Source organism: Triticum aestivum, chromosome 4B (assembly GCF_018294505.1).
Source record: "Triticum aestivum cultivar Chinese Spring chromosome 4B, IWGSC CS RefSeq v2.1, whole genome shotgun sequence".
Classification (NCBI taxonomy): Eukaryota; Viridiplantae; Streptophyta; class Magnoliopsida; order Poales; family Poaceae; genus Triticum; species Triticum aestivum.
Genome location: NC_057804.1, coordinates 333,896,157 through 333,916,837, shown reverse-complemented (window position 1 = coordinate 333,916,837; position 20,681 = coordinate 333,896,157).

Below are 20,681 nucleotides of genomic sequence, written 5' to 3'. Positions count from 1 at the left end.
ACGGACAAGCCATGAAAACATCATGCTAGCTATCTTACGATCATGCAAAGCAATATGACAATGAATGCTCAAGTCATGTATATGATGATGATGAAAGTTGCATGGCAATATATCTCGGAATGGCTATGAAAATGCCATGATAGGTAGGTATGGTGGCTGTTTTGAGAAGATATAATGAGGCTTATGTGTGATAGAGCGTATCGTATCACGGGGTTTTGATGCACCGACGAAGTTTGCACCAACTCTCGAGGTGAGAAAGGGCAATGCATGGTACCGAAGAGGCTAGCAATGATGGAAAGGTAAAAGTGCGTATAATCCGTGGACTCACATTAGTCATAAAGAACTCATATACTTATTGCAAATGTTTATTATCCCTAGAAGCAAAGTACTACTACGCATGCCCCTAGGGGGATAGATTGGTAGGAAAAGACCATCACTCGTCCCCGACCGCCACTCATAAGGAAGACAATCAAAGAAACACCCCATGCTTCAAATTTGTCACACAATGGTTACCATACGTGCATGCTACGGGACTTGCAAACCTCAACACAAGTGTCTCTACAATCCACAACCACCCACTAGCATGACTCTAATATCACCATCTTTATATCGAAAAACTATCACAAGGAATCAAACATATCATATTCAGCGATCCACAAGTTTATGTAGGATTTTATGACTAACCATGTGAATGACCAATTCCTGTCATCTCTATAAAAAGATATAAGTGAAGCAAGAGAGTTTAATTTTTCTACAAAAGATATGCCCACGCTCTAACAAATATAAGTGAAGCAAAAGAGCATTCTACAAATGGCGGTTTTCTAAGTGAAGAGAAACAGGCAATCCAAACTTCAAATGATATAAGTGAAGCACATGAAGCATTCTATAAAGCCATACTCAAAAGATTTAAGTGAAGTGCAATGAGAATTCTATAAATCAACCAAGGATTATTTCATACCAGCATGGTGCATAAAATAAAAATGAGAACTAAATGCAAAAGGCGCTCCAATACTTGCACATAATGCATGAACGAAACGAATACGAAAACATACCGATACTTGTTGAAGAAAGAGGGGATGCCTTCCGGGGCATCCCCAAGGTTAGGCGCCTGAGTCTCCTTGAATATTTACTTGGGGTGCCTCAGGCATCCCCAAGCTTGAGCTCTTGCCTCTCTTCCTTTTCCTCATATGGAGACCTCCTCGTTTAGACACTTCATCCACACAAAACTTCAACAGAAAACTCGGTAAGATCCGTTAGTATAATAAAGCAAATCACCACTCTAAGTACTGTTGCAAACCAATTCATATTTTGTTTTTGCATTGTGTCTACTGTAATATAACTTTTCCATGGCTTAATCCACTAATATAAATTGATAGATTCATCAAAACAAGCAAACTATGCATCAAAAACAGAATCTATCAAAAAAAGAATAGTCTGTAGCAATCTGAACATCCACCATACTTCTGGTATCCCAAACATTCTACCAAAATTAGGAAAAATAAACAAGTTGTACAGAAAGACAATGCAAAAGGAATCAGAACCAATTGATGTTCCAGTTAACAACATAAAATCGCGCACTACAGCCAATGTTTCTGTCCTGCACCGTACAAACCAGCAAGCATTGTAAACATCCTAAAGGCAAACCTTAGCTCATTATTTTTATAATACAAGGGAATTGTACAAGGGGATAATTATTTTTGTTGAAAATTTTCTGTAATTAAGATTCACAAAGTTTCCGTGAGCATGAACAAAGTCCAAGGCTAGCTCCCACTTCAACAATGCTTGTCTTTCTCACTTTCACTTTCCTTTTTGAAAAGTTTTTAGGTTCCCCTCTTTTTTTTAACTATATAAAAGCACTCAATAGAAATAAATGACTCTCTAAAACTTCCGGGTTGTCTCCTTGGCAGTGCTTTCTTTAAAGCCATTAAGCTAGGCATATAGTGCTCAAGTAAAGGATCCACCCGGATCCCAAGGTATATCAAAGCCAATTTTAATTAACAATGATTTGTAATTTAGTAGTGAGCACAAAGTAACATATATCATGCAACAATGAAGTCTAACCCTCTTCCTATGCATCGGCATGTCATAAGAGAACAATTCATGCACACTGAGTAAAGGCCAATGCATAGTATAGGCAGTTTCTTGCAATTTCATAGTATGGGAAACATAGAGAGGTGGAGAAATAGTTCCTCTCTCATAATAATTGCAAGTAGGAGCAGAAAGCACATGCATATTATATTCATCAAAATCATCATATGCAATGGTAAAAGGCAACCCATCAATATAATCCTTACTAAGCGCAAATTTCTCCGATATAGTGTAGTCGGGAGAATTCAAAAAGATAATAGGACTATCATGCGTGTGTGCAATAGCAACAATTTCATGTTTAACATAAGGAACTATAGCCAGTTCATATCCATAAGTGTAATTCTTATTGGCATCTTGGCCACAAGCATAGCAAGCATCATCAAAAAGGGATATTTCAAATATATTCAAGGGATCATAGCAATCATCCTGCGATAAGCATGAATGGGAATTAAATAATGTATGAGTTGGAGGGTTACTCTCATTAGAAGGTGGGCACGGGTTGCTAATCCGCTCTTCCTCCTTTTGTTCTTCGCTCTCCTCATCATCTTTTCCATCCAATGAGCTCACTGTTTCATCAATTTCTTCTTCCATAGCTTCCTGCAAAATATTAATCTCTTCTTGGACAGCGGAGAAGTCCTCAATATATGGTTTAACATAGGCATTAGAAGCATAATTATTATAACAATATTGAAATATGGCAAAATTTTCAGATTTGTAAAGAGTAGCATCATACTTTTCAATCAAAGAGGCAATCTCATATCATAGTAATTGTAAACACCCTTATCATACGAAGATACGATTCCATTATCACTAAACAAGCATTGATACGGTAGGTGTTTCTTAGGGTCTTCAGAACAACAAGTAAACTCATATATTTCACATAAATTCCAAGCATAGCTTTGCAAACGTTGAATTTGATCCCATAATAGTTTCCCTTTTTCAGATATACAGTGTCCCACAAAACAAGCATGCTCATCTAAAGATTTGCCCTCAACTAAACTAGTGGGGCTTTCAGCACGAGCACAAAGGGAACAAATATGATCAAAGGAAAAAGCTTCAGGAGTGTGATAGATTTTGAGTGGTTCTTCAACCATTGGTGCAGTAGGTGCAACTATTTTTTTTGGTATTTTGTGTTTCCTAGCCATAACTAAAGATAGAGAACAACTAAGAAAAGCAAATAAAAATTACTTTGTGATAAAACAAACAAGCACACACGAGAATATTCACCCCACGCTATGACTCCCCGGCAACGGCGCCAGAAAAAGGTCTTGATAACCCACAAGTGTAGGGGATCACAACAGTTTCGATAAGTAAGAGTGTCAAACCCAACGAGGAGCTAAAGGTAGAATAAATATTCCCTCAAGTTCTATCGACCACCGATACAACTCTACGCACGCTTGACGTTTGCTTTACCTAGAACAAGTATGAAACTAGAAGTACTTTGTAGGTGTGATAGGATAGGTTTGCAAGATAATAAAGAACACATAAATAAAAAAGTAGGGGCTGTTTAGATAAAGATGCAATAAAGTAAGTATCAGTAGAGAGCTTTTTGTTACGAGAAAGTTATTTGTCCAAGGCAATCGATAACTAGACCGGTATCATTGTTGCAATTCTATTTGAGGGAGAGGCATAAGCTAACATACTTTCTCTACTTGGATCATATGCACTTATGATTGGAACTCTAGCAAGCGTCCGCAACTACTAAAGATTCATTAAGGTAAAACCCAACCATAGCATTAAAGTATCAAGTCCCCTTTATCCCATACGCAAACAACCTACTTACTCGGGTCTATGCTTCTGTCACTCACGCCACCCACCATAAGCAAATCATAAAAATATTGCAAATCCTATAGTGGGAATCCCTCACGCCTGCGCGACACGGAGGGCACAATAGGACAGCACCAATAATAAAACATGCAACTCAAACCAAGCACGATCATCAATTAAACCATAGGACAAAACGGATCTACTCAAACATCATAAGATAGCCATACATCATTGGGGAATAATATATAGCATTGAGCACCATGTTTAAGTACAGATTACAACGGGTAAGAGAGAGGTTACACCGCTGCATAGAGGGAGGAAGAGTTGGTGATGAAGGCGGTGAAGTTGTTGGTGAAGATCGCGGTGATGATGATGGCCCCCGACGGCGTTCCGGCGCCACCGGAAGCAAGGGGGATAGGGCCCCCCTTCTTATTCTTCTTCCTTGACCTCCTCCCTAGATGGGAGAAGGGTTTCCCCTCAGTTCCTTGGCTCCCATGGCTTGGGAGGGGCGAGAGCCCCTCCGAGATTGGATCTATCTCTCTGTTTCTGCATTCTCAGATTCTACCCCTTCACCGTTTCTTTAATATCCGGAGATCCGTAACTCCGATTGGGGTGAATCTTTTGCCCAGATCTTTCTCATAAAATTAGATTTCTTGCGGCAAAAGAAGAGCGTCAACTGCCTTATGGGGGCCCCAGGAGAGTCCAAGGAGCGCCTGCCTCCCTGGGGCACGCCCCCCTATCTCCTGGCCCCCTCGGGCACCGTCTCGCGTTGATTTTACTTCCCAAAAATCATAAATATTCCAAAAAAATCTCCATCCGTTTTTATCCCGTTTGGACTCCGTTTGATATTGGGTTTCTGCGAAACAAAAAACATGCAACAGACAGGAACTGGCACTAGGCACTGGATCAATATGTTAGTCCCAAAAAATAGTATAAAAAGTTGCCAAAAGTATATAAAAGTTGTAGAATATTGGCATGGAACAATCAAAAATTATAGATACGACGGAGACGTGTCAGTACATTGAATGTACTTGCAAGCTCACAACAACCAAAAGCATCAAGGGAAGACAACAACATAGCATTAAGCAGGTTAATTAAATTGACATCTACCATGATACGACAACAACGACTAAGCATGATATGAAACTACTACAATACTGATAAATCACCATCTCAGATCTCCATAATCATATCTCTCTTGGCTAACCGGCCAAGCAATATACCATCTCGATCACCTCGTGATCAAGACCAAACGGTGATCATTCCGGCGATCACAACCATGACCAACACTTGGTCTCAAACGATGATCTTTCCGGCGATCACTACCACGACCAACACTTGGTCTCAAACGGTGATCTTTCTGGCGATCACTACCATGACCAACACTTGGTCCCCAACATCATCATCAACATCCTACCCATCTGTACTGCTCAAAATATCCACATATAAATCACCTCTAAGTCATTCCGTCATGTGAGTGTTGATCGAACGATGTGACCTAGTACGAACCCATGCCCATGATCGAGGACGCGACTATCGATAGTTTAAACAAACACACTCTATAGAGGTAGCGTACTGTACCCACACCACAGAACCCATGGCCTCGCACTCCCATTCGGGTGGACCAATGACATTCCGATAAAACTGATCTACTGCCATGACACTCTCCCGGCCACTCTGACTCACTCCCTACTGGGCTAGTACTGGGTGGCCCCGTGTCTACCAAAGACACCAACGACCACCGTCGTGGCCAAAACATAAAAGCCCAAACGGGGACACGAGCTCAAAACTAACTACTGGCACACAAGGCTTATGTCGTCCTACCTGATCAGGGTAGCGCCCGTGCATAACCTTCCCTCGTTGGAGGCACCGGCGAGAGGCACGACAATAGACCGCATTAGGGCCTTCCCATAAAGGCAAATGTGGTTGCACTGGAGAAAGCCCGGTTCGGTGGCACCTGACCAACTTAATGACGGAATTTATCCCCAAAAATATAACTGTGATAACTGATACTCCGATATCAACTATCCAACTATAATCCAAGTCATAGCAATATCCAACAAATAATCTGAGCATAATATCATCATAGCAAAATACTCCAAGGATAGTAGAACACTACTATCATGATGAATCCAAAAATAATAATCCTACTACTCCAATATGCTAGAACAAGCTATCCAGCTAAGCTCCACATGTAAACACCATCTCCGAAAATAATGCTCCAAGCAACAGTACATCAACTAGTATCATGAAAATAATCATACTAACCACTAATAATCCAAAGTAATACTCCAAAATATACTAACAGATATCATCATGAAACAACCATAATACCAACCACTAATACTCCAATGGCAACATGATACTCATCAACTACAAACATAACTCCTACTAATCCAAACAATAGCATGCATCAACAAGATCAAAATAATACTCCGAGAAAATGCCATGCATAGAGGCATGTAGCCAAAGCAATATTTTAAGCAAGTTAAAATATATTAAACCATATCACTGCATTACAGTGATGCAAATGGAGGGTGTGGCTTGCCTGGGGTGGAAGAAATCACCAGAAGAAAGTGCGAGAAACTCGCGGAACGAATCGCTAGAAAACGTACTCTCTCGGAGGGGGCTGAATAAGGGCAAGGGCATAATGGTCATTTTCAGAATGTCAAAACATGGTGAAAGCGTGACCAATAGAACGGGCTCGACGAAACGAAAAAGTGAGTGTTGGTTTCACCTGATTTGGAGTTACGGGTGAAAAGATATGATAGTTTTTCTGCCAGGGACCTATCTGTAATAGAAAATTTTACAGAATAGGCCAAAACAGAAAAACGGAAAGCGTATTCTGGGAACTACGCTTCCACTTATCCACGTGAGCGTGGACAGGTCAACGCGGGGCCGGCTCCTGGGTCGCTTACAGGCGGGGCCCACCGCATCTTCTCTCTCCTCCCATGCCTCCTTCTTCTTCCCCCGCATCCGCTCTGCCTCTCCTCGACAGAACACATGGCAGGGGCACTGCTGTGGCCGGGCACGGCGGCTCCGGCCATCTCCGGCCAAGAAAAGGGCAACAACGGACTTGGGGGGCTGCGCCGCGCCCATCCAGAGGGATAACCGGCACCGGGGATGACTAGGGCAGCCGCGACTTGGGCAACAGAGGATGGGGTGGCGGCGGCTATTCGAGGGGCGGCGGCCAAACGTGGCTCCGGCAAAAGGGTGGGGTGGTGGAGAGGTTCGTCGGGGCACGTGGATGACTCAGGTGAGGTCAGTGGGTGGAGAAGGGGACCGGAGAGCTCGAATTTAAGCCGAGCTTCGCGGTGGCCATGGCGATGGTTTGTAGTGAGGAGGCACTTCGGGGCTCGGGCAAATGGCTAGGCAGGACCAGAGGAGGGTGAGGAAGAGCTTGGTGAGATTGGGGTACCTCTGGGTGGCTCTTATATATGTGCGGGGCGTGGAGGCCGAGCTGGCACCACCGCGGACGCGTTTCCGGTGCCGCGGACACATGCTCGCGCGATCGAGCTCGGAGGCAGGCGACGAGGGAGGCACAGGGGAGAGCTCACGGGGAGGAGGAGGTCAAAGGATCACAGGGAATATGGCGACGACGATGAACAGATCCAAACCGCCACTTTACGTCCGGGGGCACACGGCGGTTTGCGTTGGTGAGCAAGCTGCCGGAGGGGGAGAGGGGTCCAGGGGAACGACGACGATGAGAGGAAGCCAAGGGACATGCTCACGAGCTCTAAGACGACGAGAGGGAGCGGTGCCAAAGCACAAACAGTGCTCTGGACGCGGCCACTATGCACAGAGCACGCGCACAGGCATGCCAGCTGCACGGTCACCACACGAGATAGCACAGGGAAGGCTGTAGAGGATGGAAAACTATGTGTGAGAGCTAGTCCTTCCAGGGTGGAGCATTTATGAGGCATTGGCTTGATCTGGGGAGCTATGGTTAAATGGTAAGTGAGCTCTAAAATTTACTGCAGTAAACTTAATCAGCTATGGTTAAATGGGAATTGCTTGAAGCCAAATAAGTTGTCTGGGATGTTTAGCTATGGAGGGACTATGATCCTGGAGGTTTTGAGGAGAAATGGACCAAGATTCAATATAGTTGCTTTGCAACTGCCAAAATGGTCCAGAAATGAGATTTGGATGATGCACTCACATGGTGATGCCACTTGAGATCCAATTTGGCAAGGCTTAGTCATTTCGTCATATGAAGATGCTCAAAAAGTCTCATACCAATTGGCCAAGCCAAAATGGCACTTGCTTCACAAACATCTCTGTTGACCAGAAACTTGAAATAATTTTGGTGATCAAATGGCTCATATAAATGATACCAAATTGGGTGTAAAGATGTTTTATGGGTATAAGAATGATCTGGTAAATTATCAGGATTTTTGAAGCACTATAAAATACACTTGCTTCACAACCTGAAAATATTGCCAGAATCAAAGATTTCCTCCTTTGCTCACATAGATAATTGGATTGGGCTGCAAATGCGTGGAGGGGGTTAATATGAGCATATTAAGAAGTGTGCAAAAGTTCAACTCATTTGCGTACTCCTAGCTAGTACTTCCTTCACAAAGCCTTCTGTCTGACAGAAACTTTGAAAATTCACTGAGGAAGATTGGCTAGGCAAATAAAGTTGAACTTGTGCATGGGGCAATTATTTGGACATATAATCATGCCCAAAAAGGTTGGGAGCCACTAGGAGAAATATAAATGACACTTCCTTCACAAAGTGCCATTCAGGCCAGAATAGAAAAAGGAATATTGGGGAATTATTTTTGAACTGGCCAAGGAAATGTTTGGGCATATTTGAGCTATATATGACCGAAAGGAATTATGAGAATTATTTGGGGATTTTTGGATGGACAGAAATATAGGTTGCTTCACAACCTAGGGCAGATAGGGTTATTCCTTTAATAGAAAAATGAATTTTCCCTAGAAAAAGAGTTTAGGGTTTGGTTAAGGAGTGAAGTTACATGATCTTGGCAAGGTTTTGAGAATGATGAGCCACTTGGGAGGGGAAATGAGGATGATTTCCCAGGTGGCAAGGCCACAGAACCACTCCAAAAAGAAAATAGAGCAAAAACCAAATAAATCAAAAGAAAAAGAAAAGAGCCAAAAGCCAGGCTGTTACATTTGTTCTCATCGAGCTTGTTGTCAAATTAGTCTCTTGTGCGTTGCTTGGAGAGTCGCAAGTTGGTGGCGAGACTGTTGATGCAGTTGCTCATTGCTTGTTGTTCTTGATGTAAAGCTCGCTGTGCACCGAAGAGGTGGCTCTTGGTGACGTAGGAGGACATGTCATCGTCTTGCTCGATGAAAAGTGGGTTGGTAGAAGAACTTGCCCTATCCATCATTCCAAGCAAATATGTGAGTAGGAGAAAGAGAAGAACTTATACCAAATGTACCTTGACCGATGTAGAAGATGGATCAATGATCATTGAAATGCGTAACAAGGAAATAGCACAATTGGTACCAATTCATGTCGGTTCTTACACCTACACAAATAAAGCCTTTGGGTGGAGCTTGGTGAGGATGGTGGCACAAAATTCGATGCAATTGTTAGTAAGACTCAAGGATGTTGAAAAAGATTCAAAAATTTGCAAATGCAACAAGTATACCAATAGCAATATATGGCACACAGAAACACACACGCAAGTAGATAAATGGGGTCGTACAACCAAAAATGAACTCAAACGGGATCCACGGAAAATGCTCTTGTTGCACAACACTAGAGAGACGCTAGCACGATTGCACAATAGGCGGATACGAGACTTGTGCACAACCTACTAAGAAAAAATGCAACGACTTCTATCCCAAGTATGCTATATGTATGGTACTCCTATGATATGATCCAAGATGATCGAGTATGACAATCTTAATGTTGTATGATGCTACGGTTCTTGCATAAAATCTCAGTGCTTATCTTCCTCTTTTGCTTAAAAGCTTGTTGGGCTCTTTCTATTTTGAGGTCTTTTGATGACCACTTATGCAAAACTTCACCAACCAAGCTAACAATTATGTATATGCTATGACAACCTTGTGACACAAGAGATGATACCATGATATTAACACCACGATGATGACATATGCTATGATCACTAATATGCACAAGTAACGTTGCCGGCAATACTCAAATGGCTAGTCTCGATAGGAGAGGTACATAAAAAAGGGCTATGGGGTTACCAAAGCAATGACAAGGAGTACACAAAGTGTCATCGAGGTTAGTCATTTGTAAGCAAGGACGGATGACGGTGTCAAAATTGTTGAGCGGTCAACGTTGATGACGAAGATGAGCGGCGATGATTGCAGAGTCGGACTGTCCCTAAGTAGCCAAAACACGTTAGGAAACGGAAACCGCAACTCAAATTCTGAAAGAACAAAATGTGTCAAAATCTGTCTCGGTGCGAAACGGGTAAGCAATGGTTGTTGCGGAAAGCGGTGGTGGCATGAAAGTGCGTAAGCGGAAAGGTGGTATTGGAGTGCGTATGCGGGACTGGCGGTGGAACTGTGGTGGTGGCCGAACTAAAGAAATTCAGTGTCGTTAGGAAACGTCGGACGTCCGATGGTGGTCAGATGATCGGCACTCGTCGGACGTCTGGAGACGGTCGGACGTCCGGTGCCTGGGCGATTTTGGGCATCATTATGAACTCCTAGGGTTTGTGGTGGGGAGGCAAAATTCGGGCCAAATTGGGCGATTTCATGGATGGAAATGGTAGAGATGGTAGGGGAAAGCTAGATCCACTCGAAGCAAAGCAAATCCACAGATCAAATCCAACAAATCTTCATCACACCAACAAATCACAAAAAAAGTTGGGGCTATTTTTGGTGGGGATTTTTGAAATTGGGGAAGAACCCAACAAAATTAGGCTAGAAAACAAGGGTAGGTGCTCCAAAATAGTGAATAACATGGCTCGTGATACCAAGATGATGTAGTGTGGAATCCTAGATGCTCGATCTTTCACGATTGGAGGGATCCTATGAAGAACATGAGGGAAAACATGAGGGGAAACACGAGGGAAAACATGAGGGGAAACATGAGAGAAAACACTCAAACCAACAAGATACGATTACACATGTGCTAGATCCTAGAAACACAAAGAGATACACGATTCGAATCCAACAAAGGACGATACAAGTGGTGGTAGTTCTTCTCCATGAGGAGGTCTTGAGGGGTCTTCCGGTGATGGGGTCTTGAATCCGCTTGGGGGACCTTCTCTAAAGATGTCGTGGACTCCAATGGAGAAGTAACCAAGTGGATGAGCAAAGCTCTATCTCTCAAATGGGCTTATCCTTTGCTAACCCTAGAAAGAGGGAGGAGAAAGAGTATTTATAGTCTAAGTGGACGAAGGGGTACATGGGCTTCGGCCCAACACGCGGTCAACATACAGGCGTCGGACGTCCGACGGTCGGCTCACGAGGGTCCGGAGGCCCGACACTTGTCGGAACTCCAATGTTTAGGCTCTGGTCAGGTTACGTCGGTCATCCTGTTGAGGTTGGACATCCGAGACGTAGGTCATCTGGAGGCTTCCATACTTCCGATGTTTTGGCTCGGTGATGGTGGTGTCGGTTGTACGGTGGTGCTCGGCCGTCCGAGCGCTGGGAGGTGTCTGACGTCCGACCGGCGTCGGTCGTTCGATCACTAGAGCGTGCGCAGGCTGGGACTTGGCTGGCCAGTTGGAGCCTCCATGCGTCGGACGTCCGAGAGGCGTCGATGGTCCGATGGCTGGGAGTTTCAGGCAGTCCTTCTTCCTGGTCCTTGTACTTGGTGTCCTTGCCATCTTGTCCATTGGGTGCAGCTGTTCCGTAGCTTTCCTCCAAACACCTGATCACACATAGGGTCTCCGCTTGAGGTAGTAGCCATGTCTCATATGTAAAAAGTGGTAGTCATGTCGGAGCGAGTTCACCTTATCTTCGATAGCCTTTGCTCGAGCTCTTGTCATTGTTCCAAGTGGTGTCATGGGAGACGTCGATAGGTCCATGGTGATGACCTTGGGAGTTTGAATGGGTTTGAACCCCTGTAAAGGCTTCCATGGCCCTCTTTTTATAGCTCAAGGGGTCACCATAGTGGAAAAAAGGTAATTACATGATGATTAGATAGAAAACAGTGCTATCATACCTAACTCTACTAGTTAGGACAAGAAGCATTCAATGCATCACTAGGTGTCGCAAGGAGGAGAAGTCCCCACAAGGTTGTTGCATCGCTTGCCTAGCTAATTCCTATTAATGTGACACTCCATTTGGACGGGTGGCGATAAAGGTAATCTCCCTTCCAGCAAGCTTCCACATGCCGGCAAAACTCCACCTAAGTGCCTACGGGTTCAACACCTCACAGACGGTGACTAGCTGGCTAGTGAGGAGTGCTAGTAGTTGGCGGGGGCTTGTTGGTTGCGGCGCTGGTCGGGCCTTCGCCTTCTCGGCTCGGCTTTGCTGGCAAGGGATGCCTTGAGTGTTCTGTTTTGATGCCCGTCTTGTTCTTCCTCTTAGCCAAACATGTTAACTTGACCATGAGTCTTGGTCTTCTTTATGCGCTCTTTGATCTCTCAAAGAGTTGCTTCTTCAGTGTGGGAATCTTTAGTTTGGCGAGGGAGCTGCTACTTGTGTGTGCACAGGTCAGGTATAGAACACCCATGTTTAATACACCGACATGCCTTGCTTGGTGCTTTTTGCTGTTGCTATTTGTGTCGCTCGTGAGAGAGAATAGAGGACCTTGCTTTACTACTGCTAAGTGCTCTGTTAAGCTGCCCGACACTTTGTATATTTCTGCTTGGATGGACTGCACCGAGGCCTCTCGACCACCAAAAAATTGGCCAGACTCTTTCCTGCATGCTGCTGCCCAGGCTCTGCACTTTTCTTGTTGGAGGCAAGCCTTGCTGTAGGTGCATTCGGGTTTGGGCAAAGAAGAGAAAGAAGAAAGTAGTAGATGAATTAGAGCAAAGCAAAAGCTGACCATTCTTAAAGAGATAAGGTGGGCAAAAGCTTGTGGTGGAGAGATAAGTACGAATAGATAAGGAGGATAGAAGCTTGTGGCAGAGAAAAGAATGCCAAGAACGCCAAGTTCACACATGACCCATTTTAACATTAAGGTAGAACAATTCTTAATGTAACAAAATGAGCTTCATGCCACATTTAAAATATCAAACTGTACATGCATGTTCTCATGTATTTTATACTGCTAAAATCTTTCTCATTGATTTATTTATTAAAAAAAATCATAAGTTCTCATTTTAAATGTGGAAAAAAAATACATCAAAAAATGCAAAAGTTCACATGGGAAAAGTAAGGAAGGTCATATACATTTCAAGGAGAAGTTTCAAATAAAATAAAATATTAAAAAGTAAGTTTGAGTCGAGAAAATTACACTGTTAAATCTTTCAAATTTGATGTTAAAGAAGTCCAAAAACTTTACCTCTAAATGTTCACGTACAAAACAAGTCGAATTTTCATGAAAAAAAACTCAGAAAAGTTCTCCAATTTTCAAATCTAAAAATTCAAAAAAAACATGTTGTCCAGGTAGCTCACACATGCATAGCATCTGTATGAAAAAGTACCCATTTTGGAAATGACAAGGTTAGAGTGAAAAAAACCTTCTGGGCTTAATTTAAAAATACTAGAAGTTCAAATTTAAATAATGAAGTGGTTTGACGTTTATTACAAAACTAGGTATTTTCCCATTGTGAAAGATTTAACTAAGTAGTCCAAATTGAAAAAGAAAGTAGTTCAAAATTTATTTTAAAAATGGATTTTCCCCATTTCTGAACATCTGAGGTTCGAATTTAAATAGTGGAGAAAGTCAAATGTTTATACAGAACAAAAGAGCTCATATTACATAAATAGGGAAGTTCAAAATGTTTATAAAAATGATTTTTTCCATTTCTAAAAAAACTAGAACAACAAATTTAAATAAAGGAGTGGTTCAATATTTATTACAAAACTAGGTTTTTTCATCACTAAAAGATATAAAACCAAGAATTTCAAATTAAAATTATGAAGTAGTTCAATGTTTCTTCCTAGTGGCCACGTATTGTGCTTCTTTTTGTGAAAATGTGTATTCGAGATTAAAAAAAATAGAGCAGCTTGATGTTTATAGAAACTCAGATTTTCCAAGTTATTAAAGAATAAATCCAACAATTTCAAAGTGAAATAGGGGAGTAGCTCGATGTTATTTAAAAATAACAGAAAAATTCAAAAAATAAAACAAAGAAGTTCAATTTAAAATAACTAAGTTCAAAATTTGTAAAACCCTAAGATTTACATGTTCAAAAAACAAAACAAAATATGACAATATTTTTGGCATTTTTATAACTGCTTATTAACAACAAAATATTTTAAAAAATGTCTACATGAAAAAAGTTGATTCTATTCATAAGCTTTCCAATGGTATATCATATGCTCTATTTAGATAAACAATTCAAAAGTATGGTGTATATCGTTGGAAACAAGTTCTACTCTATTAAAATAGGGACTTTTACATTTCAGCCCTTAACTTGAACCCATTACTCAAATTTACCCCTAATTTCAAAGTGTGCTCACATTTGCCCCTCTACTGTTATTTGGTATTATGGAAATACCCCTAAACAATTTTTTGTCATGTCTTATGTACTTTATAAGCTTCACAACGTCCCTCTGTAGCAGCTGGTGCTTTCCGTTCTTTTATAGCATTCTTGAGCATCTCCCTGGATGATAGTTCCTATATTTGGGTGTTTATGTTTTAGGGAAAATGAATTATTCCAGAGATGCTACAAAAGAACAAAAAGCACCTGTAACACCCCGGATGTAACTTTCCGTATTCGTAACTCCAACTCTTGCCTTTTCCAGAGATGCGATATGTTATTTCCTCCGTGGTTGGGGTTTTGTCTTTCGTTTTGCTTTTGTTTCATGTCATGCATTTCATCATAGCATCTTGTGCATCACATCCATATGTTTTCATAAAACCCATATCCGCTCGTAGTTGCCGCATCACCCCTTGCTTTCGTTGACCCTTCCGAGACCAACCGTGTTTGCGTTTCCCTCTTGTCAAACCACCTAACCTCTCTGCACAACCACAGACCCCCTCGTGTGCGTGCCCGAAAGTTGTCCCGAACCCGACCCGCTCTGTCATTACCGTTGGATCCGGATCATCCCCAAACATCCGTAAAATATCTTCGTTTTATTTATTGGACTTCCTAACCTATTTTCCCGGAGCCGTTCGATCGTGATCGGATGACCCAAAACTACCCTCTTTTCCTATATACATAGACCCTAGTCTATTTTCAGACCAAACCCTAAATCTTAGGATATCCCATCAATCATTTCCTCCCCGCCGCCGCAAAAACCTCCACCTTGTCTCCTCTTCGTTTTCCCCTCGGGATCACCAGTGAGCCAATCACCAGCCTCATCCTTCCCCGGTCCAAATCCTTCCAGCCTCCACCTCCTCCCTTCGATCCTACCAGTGCCTCCCCTGGATCCCCTCGTCCAGCCATCGCCCCCGTGCCCCACGCTCGTGCTCGTCTTCCACGCACAGACGGGAAAGGAGCTCCCGATCCTTGCGGCCAAGGCGACCTCGTCGCTGTTGCTCGAGCCTCCTCCGGCAGCCGTCGCCGGCGACCACCCGCAGGACCCCATCGTGCCCATCACCTTCCTCCTCCTTTCTCTTTTCCTTCTTCCCGCCTCTCATCACTCCCCTGTTTCTCTTGATAGGAGCCGACTCCCAGGGAGTTTGTCGCTGCCTCCCCGTCGTTGTCGCATCGCTAGAGGTGAGCTCCGCCGTCGAGCTGCGTCTTTGAGTCTTCCTTTTCCTCCCCTCGCGTCGCTCCTCGCTGACTGCCCAGTCGCCGTTGCACAGGAAAGCCCCTAAGGGCTTGGGAGAAGAAAAAGGGTAGGGAGAAGGAACAAAATCCCGGATTGCCAATAAAAAATAAAAATAAAAATAAAACAAAGGGACAGAGGAAGGAAATGAACACGGAGTCCGGCGCTAGGAGTAGAATCTTCGTAGGCGTGCTGCATTCCATGGGTTCGGCTCGAGTCGGTTATCCGATGCGTTTCGCAGACGGTACGCTCCGCCGGTCAGTACTTGGTCGATTATGAAGGGTCCCTCCCATTTGGGCTTTAATTTATCCTTTTTCTTGTCCGGCAGGCGTAGAACTAGTTCGCCAACGTTATAAGTTTTGACCCGTACTTCTCTGATTTAGTATCTTCGAGCCTGCTGTTGATAGAATGCGGAACGAGCTTTTGCCACGTCGCGCTCCTCTTCCAATGCGTCCAAGCTGTCCTGCCGATCAAGCTCGACTTCTCTTTCTTTGTACATGCGCACTCGAAGTGAGTCATGGATTATGTCGCATGGCAGTACTACCTCTGCGCCGTAAACCATAAAAAATGGTGTGAATCCGGTAGTGCAATTCGGCGTGGTCCGCAGCCCCCAAAGTACAGAGTCAAGCTCCTCTACCCAGTGCGTGTTAGATTCCTTGAGGGATCGCACTAGTCTGGGTTTGATGCCGCTCATAATGAGACCGTTGGCCCGTTCGACTCGACCGTTAGTTTGAGGGTGATAGACTGAAGCGTAGTCGAGCTTGATGCCCATGTTTTTGCACCAAAGTATGACTTCATCGGCCGTGAAGTTTGTGCCGTTGTCGGTTATGATGCTGTGGGGGACGCCGTAACGGTGTACGACCCCGGATATGAAGTCTATCACTGGTCCGGATTCGGCCGTCTTTACAGGCTTGGCTTCTATCCATTTGGTGAATTTGTCTACCATGACCAGTAGATATTTTTGCTTGTGGGTTCCTCCTTTAAGGGGTCCGACCATGTCAAGCCCCCAGACCGCAAAAGGCCATGTAATGGGTATAGTTTGTAGGGCGGTAGGTGGCATGTGGCTTTGGTTGGCGAATAACAGGCAACCAACACATCGTTGCACTAAGTCCTGAGTGTCTGCCCGGGCCGTTGGCCAATAAAATCCGGTACGGAAGGCCTTGCTTACAAGGGCCCGGGCTGCGGCGTGGTGCCCGCCGACTCCTGCATGAATTTCAGCCAAAAGGTCTCGCCCTTCCTCTTCGGAGATACACCTTTGAAGGACTCCGGTTGTGCTTTTCTTGTAAAGCTCTCCCTCGTGGACTTTGTAGGCTTTAGATCGCCGCACTATGCAGCGGGCCTCGTTTTGGTCCTCGGGAAGTTCCTGCCTAGTTAGGTAGGCTAGGAATGGTTCTTTCCAAGGGGCAATGACTGCCATTATTGCATGGACTGACGGCGTTGTTTCGTTGGCGGAGCCCCCAACTGTGTCAGAATGTTCGGTGAGGGGCAGTGTAGTTGTGTCCGGGCTATTGTTACCGGATTCTCCTTCCCATGATACGGATGGCTTGAACAGCCTCTTTAGGAAGATGTTGGGAGGGACGGCCTCGCGCTTGGCGCCAATACGTGCCAACACGTCTGCTGCTTGGTTATTTTCCCGGGCTATGTGATGAAATTCAAGCCCCTCAAACCTAGCTGACATCCTTAAGATGGCGTTGCGGTAAGCTGCCATTTTTGGATCCTTGGCGTCGAAGTCTCCATTTATTTGGGATATTGCGAGGTTTGAATCCCTGTGGACCTCTAGGCGCTGAATGCCCATGGAGACAGCCATCCGGAGGCCATGTAAAAGGGCCTCATATTTGGCTGCATTGTTGGAATCCGTGTACATTATCTGAAGTACGTATTGGAATGTATCTCCGGTTGGGGACGTCAGAACGACGCCAGCCCCCAGGCCAGCCAACATTTTGGAGCCGTCGAAGTGCATGATCTAGTTGGAGTATGCGCCGTACTCTTTAGGGAGTTCGGCTTCAGTCCATTCGGCGATGAAGTCGGCCAAAACCTGCGACTTAATAGCTCGCCATGGCTTGTAAGTTATGTCAAACGGGAGGAGCTCGATGCGTCGCGGTTGTTTATAATATCATTAAGGGGTACTTCGGATGCCACTGTTATTGAGCACTCTTGAAAGTAGTGTCGCAGCTTCCGGGATGCCAAGAACACCGCGTACGCTATCTTTTGATAATGTGGGTACCATGACTTGTATGGAGTTAGTACAGTGGACACGTAGTACACTGGTTTTTGGAGGGGGAACTTGTGTCCGTCCGCTTCTCGTTCGACGACGAGCACTGCGCTTACAACTTGATGGGTTGCCGCGATGTATAATAGCATTGGTTCGCCCGTGTTGGGCGCGGCCAGGACCGGATTTGTTGCCAGTATGGCTTTTATTTCTTCGAGTCCGGCTGTGGCGGCATCCGTCCACTCGAAGTGGTCGGTGCGCCGCAGGAGGTGATAGAGGGGTAATGCCTTTTCTCCTAAGCGGGAGATAAGGCGGCTTAGAGCCGCCATGCATCCTGTCAATTTTTGTATTTGTTTGAGGTCATTTGGGGTATCCAATTGTGACAGAGCTCGGATCTTTGCTGGGTTTGCTTCAATTCCTCTACCGGATACGATGAAGCCCAAGAGCTTTCTGGCTGGTACGCCGAAAACGCATTTTTCCGGGTTGAGCTTAATGTCATATGTTCGGAGATTGTCGAACGTGAGCCTCAAGTCGTCTACTAGAGTATCGACGTGTTTTGTTTTGACGACCATGTCATCTACGTATGCTTCAACTGTTTTGCCGATCTGGTTGGCCAGACATGTCTGAATCATGCGCTGATATGTTGCGCCGGCGTTTTTGAGCCCGAAGGGCATCGTGTTGAAGCAGAATGGGCCGTATGGGGTGATGAATGCCGTTGCGGCTTGGTCTGACTCTGCCATCTTGATTTGGTGGTAGCCAGAGTATGCATCGAGGAAACACAATGAGTCGTGTCCTGCGGTGGCGTCGATGATTTGATCAATTCGGGGGAGTGGGAAAGGGTCCTTTGGACAGGCCTTATTTAGGTCTTTGAAATCGACACATAGGCGCCAAGATTTGTCCTTCTTTGGTACCATCACCAGGTTTGCTAGCCAGTCCGGATGTTTTATGTCTCTGATGAATCCAGCTTCCAGCAGTCTTGCTAGCTCCTCTCCCATGGCTTGTCTCTTGGGTTCGGAAAAACGCCGTAGAGTCTGCTTGACGGGTTTAAACCCTTTTAGGATGTTCAGGCTGTGCTCAGCCAGCCTGCGTGGGATTCCTGGCATATCTGAGGGGTGCCAGGCGAAAATGTCCCAATTTTCTCGCAGGAAGTCTCTGAGTGCGGCGTCTACATCGGGTTTTAGTTGTGCCCCGATGGAGGCCGTTTTTGTAGGGTCCGTTGGATGGACTTGGAATTTGACTATTTCGTCCGCTGGTTTGAAAGAGGTGGACTTGGATCTCTTGTCTAGTATCACATCGTCCCTGTCCACCGTAGAGCGCAACGCAGTTAGTTCCTCGGCCGCTAGGGCCTCGGATAATGCCTCCAGGGCCAGTGCGGCTGTCTTGTTTTCAGCGCGGAGCGCTATGTCCGGATCACTTGCGAGAGTGATGATTCCGTTGGGTCCAGGCATTTTGAGCTTCATGTACCCGTAATGGGGTATGGCTTGGAAAATTGTAAATGCTTCTCGCCCTAGCAGAGCGTGGTATCCGCTGCTGAACGGGGCCACTTGAAACGTGACCTCCTCGGATCTGTAATTATTCGGCGTGCCGAACACCACATCCAGTGTGATTTTTCCTGAACAGCACGCTTCCCGGCTTGGAATTATTCCTCTAAAAGTTGTGTTGCTTCGCTCAATGCGGCTCCAGTCAATTTCCATTTTTCGCATGGTTTCCTCGTAGATGAGGTTGAGTCCGCTGCCGCCGTCCATGAGTACCTTTGTAAGTCGGAAGCCGTCCACTATCGGACTGAGGACCAATGCGGCTGGTGCTCGGGCTGTCCGGAATTTAGGTTTGTCACTGGCATTAAAGGTAATAGCCGTGTCACTCCATGGGTTTATTGTTGCTACTTGGTAGACCTCGGCAAGGTTGCGGAGCGTTCATTTCCTTGCATTGTTTGATGTGAAGGTCTCAAAGAATGTCGACACCGTACTGGGGAGGTATTCTTCGGGTGTTGGAGTTAGAAGCTCCTCGCCACTTCGGGCCACCTGCCGGAGTATCCAACATGCTCTAAGGCTGTGAGTTGGTGTGGCTTCCCCTGAATTATGAATTTTACAGGGTCCATTGAGCCATCCTTCCAGTACGGTCCCGTACCCTGTAGAGGGTTTTTGTTTTTTGATGTTTGGCTCAGATGCCTGGCGATAATGCGCCCTTTTGTTTCTGACTTGTGTTGTATTCGGGGCCAGATTGTCCCAGAATTTATCTTCGGTTTTCCGAACGCTTTCAGTCGCACAGTACTTTCGTACTATGGATGTCAAGTCGGCGAATCGTGTAATTTCGCGGCGACTTATGGCGTTGAGGATTCCGATGTCCGTGTAGTTGTTACAGAAGAGTGAAATTGCTTCTTTCTCGCGGCAGTCCTTTATCATGTTCATAACCAGGAGGAATCTGGCCCAGTAGTGGTGTACTATTTCCCCGGGCTCTTGCCGTATTTGGGATAAATCCCGCATAGTTGGGTGGGCGGGTGGAATTAAATCCGGAACCTTGCCCGATGTAAGATTCAGGGGCCAAGAGGTTTCCGAATTCGGAAGCTTGCTTTCTTGGACATTATTCAATGAATCAGGCCTGCTGCCTGACTTTAGGTTCAGGGTTTGGGCGACATCCTCCCCTACGCGGGTGTCCGGCTTGGAGGGATCGGGAATCCGGACACATCTGGTCCTTAGGGCGGGCGAAGACTCGCCGCATTGTTCTTCCACCACTTCGACGTGATGGGTGACCTGGGGAGAGTCGATCTCTCTCTGATCGGGTTTAAGCCCAATCTGGCGTAATCTGTAGCGACTCCCAGGGCCGCAAT